Raw genomic sequence first — 8,750 nt, 5'->3', positions numbered from 1 at the left:
TGGAGAGGGTGTGGAGAAAAGGGAACCCTCCTACACTGTTGTGGGAAACTGGTACAGCCACCATGGAGAACAGTATGGAGGTTCCTTAAAAAACTAAAAATAGAGCTACCATATGATCCAGCAATCCCACTACTGGGCATATAACTGGAGAAAACCATAATTTGAAAAGATACATGCACCCCAATGTTCACTGCAGCACTAATTACAATAGCGAAGACATGGAAGCAACCTAAATGTCCACCAACAGAGGAATGGATAAAGAGAATGTGGTACAGTAACTTCCCTAGTGGTGCAGTGGTTAAGAATCCACCTGCCAACGCAGGGGACACGGGTTCAATCCCTGATCCAGGAAGATCCCGCATGCCGCGTAGCAACTAAGCCCGTGAGCCACAGTAACTGAGTCTGTGCTCTAGAGCCCGCGAGACACAACTACTGAAGCCCGCGCCTAGAGCCCGTGCTCTGCAACGAGAAGCCACGGCAAGGAGAAGCCCGCACACCGCAACAAAGAGCAGTCCCCGCTCGCCGCAACTAGAGAAAGCCAATGCGCAGCAACGAAGACCCAACACAGCCAAAAATAAATAATAAATTTTATTTTAAAAGAGATGTATATATATACAATGGAATATTACTCAGCCATAAAAAAGTATGAAATTATGCCATGTGCAGCAACGTGGATGGACCTAGAGATGATCATACTAAGTGAAATCAGACAGAGAAAGATGAATATCAAATGATATCACTTACATGTGGAATCTAAGAAAAATGATACAAATGAACTTATTTACAAAACAGAAACAGATTCACGGACTTAGAAAACAAACTTATGGTTACCAAAGGGGAAAGGAAGGGGGGAGGGATAAATTAGGAGGTTGGGATTAACATATACACGTTATCATATACAAAACAATCAACGAGGACCTACTGTATAGCACAGGGAACTCTACTCAATACTCTATAATAACCTATATAGGAAAAGAATAGATGTGTGCGTGTGTGTGTGTGTGTATGTATGTGTATAACTGAATCTCCTTGCTGTACACCTGAAACACAACATTGTAAACCACTATACTCCGATATAAAATAAAAATTTTTTAAAAATAAATTTTTAAAAAAGAAGTTTAAATCTCTAGACATAAAAAAAAAAAAAAAACACCTCAGTAGGAAAAGGAAAAAACATTGGGGCAATGTTTGGATGAAAAACCCTCTTCCACCATACAAAACAAGAAGAAAGACAACTTCCCCATGAATTCTGGCAAAGTCAATACTCAGCCTTATTCACAAAATTTTTGGACAGCTTCCTTGGCCTAAAAACCCCATGCTATTTCAGGGACTGAGTAAAGCCTGTGTATAGATATGGTTGCTTAGGGGAATTGCCTGTTTTGACGGTAAGCAAACAGTTCTCAATGGTGTTTCAATAATTCAAAGTCATTAAAAACAGTGGATAAAATAATTCATGACAAAATAAAAAGGCAAATGAATGAAAAAAATGTAAGGTAGCCTGTAATAAACAAGGGCTGTAGTAGCAGAAATTATTAACAATTTAGAAAAAGATAAATATTTCTAGAGAAATTAAGAGAGTTGAGAAAGCAGCACTGGTTCTTTAGATTCCAAAACAGCCAAACGACTTAGCATGAAACTTCACTAAAAACCTGTCTCATTCTTCAGTTATTAAATCTCTTCAACAGGATCAACAAAAGACTGCCAAAGCAAACAATCTAGAACTATTAATTTTAATCTCCTGAATAAAACTGTATATTCTGCTAAATAACTATGTCAATGCATAGACCTTATTTTTTATGGCTTTTCTCACATAAAATTTTCTCAAATTTTTGGCATCTACCACCACTAATATGACAGAAAATGAATGACCAAGCAATAAGAAAATATTAGTGGACTCATTACATTGCTGGTAGGAATGTAAAATGGTACAGCTCTTACGGAAAACTTTGGTAATTTCTTAGGAAATTAAACATTTAGTTACCACACACCCCAGCAATCATACTCCTTGGCATTTCTCCCAAAGAAAGTGCACGTAAAAACTTGTACCTGAGTGTTCATAGCAGCATTACTGACAATAACCCAAACTGGAAACAAGGTAAATGTCCCTCAATAGGCAAATGTTTAACTCCAGTACATCCATACAATGGACTACTACTCAGCAATAAAATGGAAAGAACTATTGATATTGATACACATAACAACTTGAATAGATTTTAAGGGGCATTATGCTTTGTGAATGAAAAAAAGCCAATCTCAAAAGGTTATACACTATATGATTCCATTTATTAGCATCCTCAAAATGACCAAACTACAGGGATGGAGACCTCATTAATGGTTGCCAGGGAACAGGGACAAGGACTCAGGTAGAAGTGGGTTCCCAAAACAAAACAATGTTTTGAATTTATCCAGTAAACATTAACTGCCCTTGGACTTGCAAGTTTTAATTCTGGCCCTGTCCCCAGTGAAATTACTTGCTAACTTACCTCTTCAACTAGCTGATTCACTAAATTAGTAGTACCTAGTAAGGCAAAACGCGTAATGCGGTACTTCTGAGTGATCAAGAGAAGTCTAAAAAGAAGAGTGAGGATACAAAGTCAAGTCTCAGAACCCACAGCAACTCCAATCTTAGTCGGCTAAAAGAAAATCTAGCTCTTAGTACTGAATATGCAAAGACTATGTATGGGGCTAAGAATAGCACACTGATAGCGCTTACTAGCTAAAAAATAAAGTCAAATGGTGAAAACACTACTGTATTTTCTTGTTTCTAGACATCAATTGATTAAAAGGCACACCTATACCTAAATAACCACTTTTTGAAGGGAAATGCTACCATATTAAATGCACACAATGTCAACACATTAAGATGAGAAAAAAAAAAAGCATTCTTCTTAGAAATAGGGGATTTATAAAATACCACCAGTGTGCCTGACCAACACCTATCATTTGTTCCAAATTTTTCTAATGAAGAGTTAGAATGAAACACTACTCCTGGGACCTTTACTTATCCCAAAATCTATCATTGCCTTGTAGAGGTAATCAAAGCTAAAATTTACAATAACCTATTGCTGAAACCTGACAGAAGTAATCTTTTGCAAATATGTGGTAAGCCTGCAAATGTATGAAGTTCAAACATAACAAGACTAAAAAGAAAAGGTTTCAAAGTATTGCAGCACCAATCACAAGTTATTTGTTAACCTTCAATTTCCTCGTGGGTTACAATAGTACCTACTCTCACAGAGTTGCTGTGAAGATTAAATGTAAAACACTTAGAGTGGAGCCTGCTATGCAATAAGCACAACATAACTATTAGGTTAAAAAAAAAACTACAAGGATATATTGTACAGCTGATATGTTGTACAGCACAGGGAATATAGCCAATATTTTATAGTAACTATAAATGGAGTACAACCTCTAAAAATTTTGTATCACTGTTTTATGCCTAATATAATACTGTAAATCAGCTATATCTCACTTTTTTTTAATGCTAAAAAAAAAAAAAACACCCAACACCTTATTTTAGGAAATGCCAGGCACCTATATAAGCAGTGGTTCCCACTGGGAATGCTGCAGCACGTGTTTCTCATCACCCTGGGTACAATAACCTTACTTTCTATGTGGGAGGTTCTTGCCACTCACACGGTTTTTTTCTCAACCTGGTAAGAAAAAGAAATCACCAATCGAGCCTAATTAAAAACAAATCTATAGGAAGCAGGAAGAAACAGTAAATTGAAGACAAAAGCTAATGATATGAAACTACTGCTCTTTATATATTAAGATGTGGAGACTTCTTTTCTCACCTCACATTTGCACAGCATATTGCAGTTTCAGAGTACTTAACACATTATCTCATTTGATCCTCACAACAATCCTGTGAGGTTCTTGCTGTTACATCACATTTTACAGATGAGTAAAATGAGGCTTGAGTGTCATGCTGAAGGTCACACAGCCAGCAAGTGGAAGAGCTGGAACCTAAATCTCCAGACTACCACAGCTGCCTCTAAACCAGACACACTGCACAATGCAAATACAATTTCTGCATACCATCCTCCAGGGTATCTTGGTAAACCATTAACAACTTAAAGATATTGAAAAATTAGAATAAATCAAAGAATTACAAGACCTTAAGCATTTGTAGCATAATCTCTCATTTTACATAATGCTCTTAAAAGAGAAAATAAGAAAATGTTTTCAGTAGTCAGAATCAAAACAAAAATTTTTTTCTTGTTCTCACGTTTAAACATCTGCAAGCATGTGTGGAGATTAAGTGGCTGAGAAAAAGAATAAAAGGGTTAAAACATACAAACCCCAAATTGTCCCGTCTTGCCTGACTGCATCTTGGTTTCCAACTTATCTATTGGAAAAAACAGACTTTCTTATTCTTAGGTACAGGTGAAATTTAAGATTTTTTTCTGATAGCTTTAATGACTCTTTACTTTTAGTAACTAATTATAAAGAATCTTGCACATGATTTAAATATATATCTGCAAAAAATTATTTCATCATTTCTTCTCACACAAAGCAGTTATTTAATGTCAATATAGTACATGATAAAGTGACAGAAAAATAATCTGATAGCAGTAATTTAAAGGAACAAAAATAATACTGTAGTCCCTATTTTAAAATTTTTATTGAGATTCTGACTTGCTCATAGTGTAATTTCCTTCACTTTGCCATAGACATTGCAAAATTTTCATAGACAATCTATTATTATAACCATATTAACGCCTTAAACACTCAAGGAGAAAAAAGTGATGTTTCAAAGTCACATTTCCTTATTATAGAATCATTTTTTAAAATATGCAGATACATTTTTCTCATTTAAATGTACTGCAAATAAGTCACTAGGAAATAAACATGGAAATGCAAGTAATTTGAGTATAAAATAAACCACAAAAATAAATTAGCATTTTAGGAAATTTACCTTTTGAGTTTGCTCTAATGCAGTTTGGCACTGCCTCCCTCCCCATCCCTGCCTGAAAAACAAACATATCTAGGACTTTGATAATTTTTTCCCCCTTTGGTGCCTGACACACAGTTGGTGCTCAATAAATATATGTTAAACTTTCCAAGAGATTTCAAACTTTCCATTAGTAACTATCAATACCATAATCCATACTCCAGGATTATGAAGGTACATGGCAGTTTATCTCCCTACATAAGGGCAGTTGTACACTTTTTAATCAATCTGTCACCAATGACAACTGAAAATAACTATTTTGGACACCAAAAGCAGGTACTTCTTGACATAAAACATAGGAAATAATTACCCCTAGTTAATTTAATCTACAAAAAATCCAGCAACTTGAAAAATACACAGGTTAAACATTTAAACATTTTCCACCCTTCTACCTTCAGAAATCAACTGATCCTCATTAAGAAACAACCACAGAAATAGATGTTTCATAACCTGATATCAAAATTTAAGTCCACAAAGTATTATATGGATAGAAATCTGTTCATAATATATTAAGTGCAGTAGGGGAAAAAACTTGTAACAAAACAGTATATACACTCTTATCCAGATACACATATGTATTTATAGGTATGTTTGCATCAGCCTACAGTGCACATACATATTAAAATTATAACATTGGTTATCACTGTAAATTATCATAGAAATTATAACTTTCTGGTTTATATTTATCTGGGCCTTTTTAATATCTGCTATACAAATCTGTTACTTTTCTCATCAAGAAAGCAATAAAAGTATTTTTAAAAAACTTTACTCCACTAACCAAGGAATGTGTAGACTATCTAGGATTTGAACAAACATGCTTTCCCAACCATCTTTGTTTTCCTGTGTAGTCAAATAAGGGAAAAAATAAACCAAATGTGCTTACTACGGGACTTCAATTTGCATGACATTCTCTTACTGTTTTGAGAAAAGTGGGAGGAGTAAAGGCAAGCAGAAACACCAAATAATAATTATTTTTAAAATTACTGTTTAAGGCTAGAGCTCTCTGGGCTCGGACCTAGGTTGCAGCGACATGGCTAAACGCACCAAGAACGTCGGAATTGTGGGTAAATACGGGACCCATTACGGGGCCTCCCTCAGGAAAATGGTGAAGAAAATTAAAATCAGCCAGCACGCCAAGCACACTTACTCCTTCTGGGGCAAAACCAAAGATGAACAGATGAGCTGTGGGCATCTGGCACTGCGGTTCCTGCATGAAAGCGGTAGGTGGTGGTGCTTGGACCTACAACACCACTTCTGCTGCCACAGTAAAGTCTGCCACCAGAAGACTGAAGGAATTGAAGGACCAGTAGCAGCACCACCATTTGAAACATTGCTAGCCTATAATAAACAAGTTAATTTTTGTAACAAAAAAAAAATTACTGTTTAAGGCTAGAACCTTTCAAGTGATTTATAATCTTTCAAGTGACTTATAACCTCACCGGTAAAACAAAACTTAAAATATAATTAGGATAACCCAATTAAAAAATACAGAAAGAATCTGAAAAACATTTCGCCAAATATACAACTAGCTGATAAACACATGAAAAGATGCTCAACATCACTAATCAATAGGGAAATGCAAATCAAAACCACAATGAGATACAACTTCATGCACACTAGGATGGCTAAAATCAAAAGACAGACAATATAACAAGTGTTGAAGAGAAGGTAGAGAGATTGGAACCCTCATACATTGCTGGTGGGAATGTAAAATGGCCCAGGTCGGCAATTACTCAAAAATCCTTACCTTAAAAGAGTTACCACAGGACTCAGTAATTCCATTTCTAGGCAGGTACATACATGTAGTCTACACAAAAACTTGTATACAGATTTCACACCAGCACTGTTCATAACAGCCAAAAAGTGGAATCAATCAATGTTCATCAACTAAAAAATGAATAAACAAAATGTAGCACATCCATACAATGGATTTTCTTTTTTTAAATTTTATTTATTTATTTATTTTTGGGTGCGTTGGGTCTTCATTGCTGCTCACAGGCTTTCTCTAGTTTCGGCGAGCAGGGGATGCTCTTCATTGCGATGAGCAGGCTTCTCACTGCGGTGGCTTCTCTTGTTGCGGAGCATGGGCTCTAGGCACGCAGGCTTCAGTAATCGTGGCACATGGGCTCAGTAGTGTGGCTCGCAGGCTCCAGAGCACAGGCTCAGTAGTTGTGGCACACGGGCTTAGTTGCTCCACAGCATGTAGGATCTTCCCGGACCAGGCCTCAAACCCATGTCCCCTGCATTGGCAGGCGGATTCTTAACCACTGCACCACGAGGGAAGTCCCTACAATGGAATGCTATTTGGCAATAAGAAAAAGAATGGATACATGCTGCATAATGGATAAACTTTGAGAACATGCTATGTGAAAGTAACCAGTCACAAAAAAACACATATTATATAAGTTCATTTATATGAAATGCCCAGAATAGGCAAATCCATAGAGATAGAAAGTAGGTTAGTGGTTACCTAGGACAGGGGCAGGGTGGGGGGCAAAAACAGGGAATGACGGATAACTGGGTACAGAGTTTCTTTTGGGGGTGATGAAAATATTCTGCAATTAGAGTGCAGTGATGATTGTACAACTCTGTGAACACACTAAAAACTGAAATGTACACTTTAAATGGGTGAATTTTAAAATATGTGAAATACATCTCCATAAAACTAATAAAACAAGATGTTAGGGCTTCCCTGGTGGCGCAGTGGTTGCGCGTCCGCCTGCCGATGCAGGGGAGCCGGGTTCGCGCCCCGCTCTGGGAGGATCCCACATGCCGCGGAGCGGCTGGGCCCGTGAGCCATGGCCGCTGGGCCTGCGCGTCCGGAGCCTGTGCTCCGCAACGGGAGAGGCCACGGCAGAGGGAGGCCCGCATACCAAAAAAAAAAAAAAAAAAAAAAAAAAACAAGATGTTACCAACAGGGAAAATGGGTACATGATATACTCTATTTATTTGCTTAACTTTTCCATAAATCTAAAACTTCTAAAATAAGACATAGATATACAAATTAGTAAACAAAATCACATAATATATAGCTAAACTATGAGGCAGGCTAAAGCAGCACCACAGCACTTTATTTATATATTTATTTTTTAAAATAAATTTATTTTTTACTTTATTTATTTAATTATTTGGCTGTGTTGGGTCTTCGTTGCTGTGCACAGGCTTTCTCTAGCTGTGGTGAGCAGGGGCTACTCTCAGTTGAGGTGCACAGGCTTCTCATTGTCGTGGCTTCCCTTGTTGCAGAGCATGGGCTCTAGGCACGCGGGATTCAGTAGTTGTGGCCCACGGGCTCAGTAGTTGTGGCCCACAGGCTCTAGAGCACAAGCTCAGTAGTTGTGGCGCACGGGCTTAGATGCTCCACGGCATGTGGGATCGAACCCGTGTCCCTTGCATTGGCAGGCAGCTTCTTAAGCACTGCGCCACCAAGGAAGCCCAGCATCACAGCACTTTAGAAAGACTCACACACAGTGCCTCAGACAAAAAAGCGCTGAATAAATATTAGATGTAAAAAATAAGGTTAGGCCTTGTTCACAGGGTTACACAATGGCACAGGTAGAAGGAAGACTGGAACTCACAGACCTGGAACAACTTCTTCATTCATCTGCCCAAACAACTTTCCTTTTCCCACTTACTTACAACTTTCCAAATAAACTGACTTTCAGACTACCCAAAAATTTTCAGGCAAATGTCTACACAGCAAAGAAAATGCTGGTAAATAACACTGCCCCTTTATCAATGTAAAACTACTCCCTCTGGGAACTTCCCTGGCAGTTCAGTGGTTGCGACTCCCCCT

At 37.6% G+C, this 8,750-nt stretch overlaps 1 pseudogene; it reads left to right on the top strand.

Moving 5' to 3' along the window:
• Positions 1 to 5,487: 5,487 nt before the first annotated feature.
• Positions 5,488 to 6,692, top strand: LOC112064934 (60S ribosomal protein L37a-like; annotated as a pseudogene).
• The last annotated feature ends 2,058 nt before the right edge of the window (positions 6,693 to 8,750 follow it).

Source organism: Physeter macrocephalus, chromosome 18, assembly GCF_002837175.3.
Source record: "Physeter macrocephalus isolate SW-GA chromosome 18, ASM283717v5, whole genome shotgun sequence".
Lineage (NCBI taxonomy): Eukaryota > Metazoa > Chordata > Mammalia > Artiodactyla > Physeteridae > Physeter > Physeter macrocephalus.
Note: the sequence above shows the minus strand (reverse complement) of the source record. Positions and strands in the feature narration are given on the sequence as shown.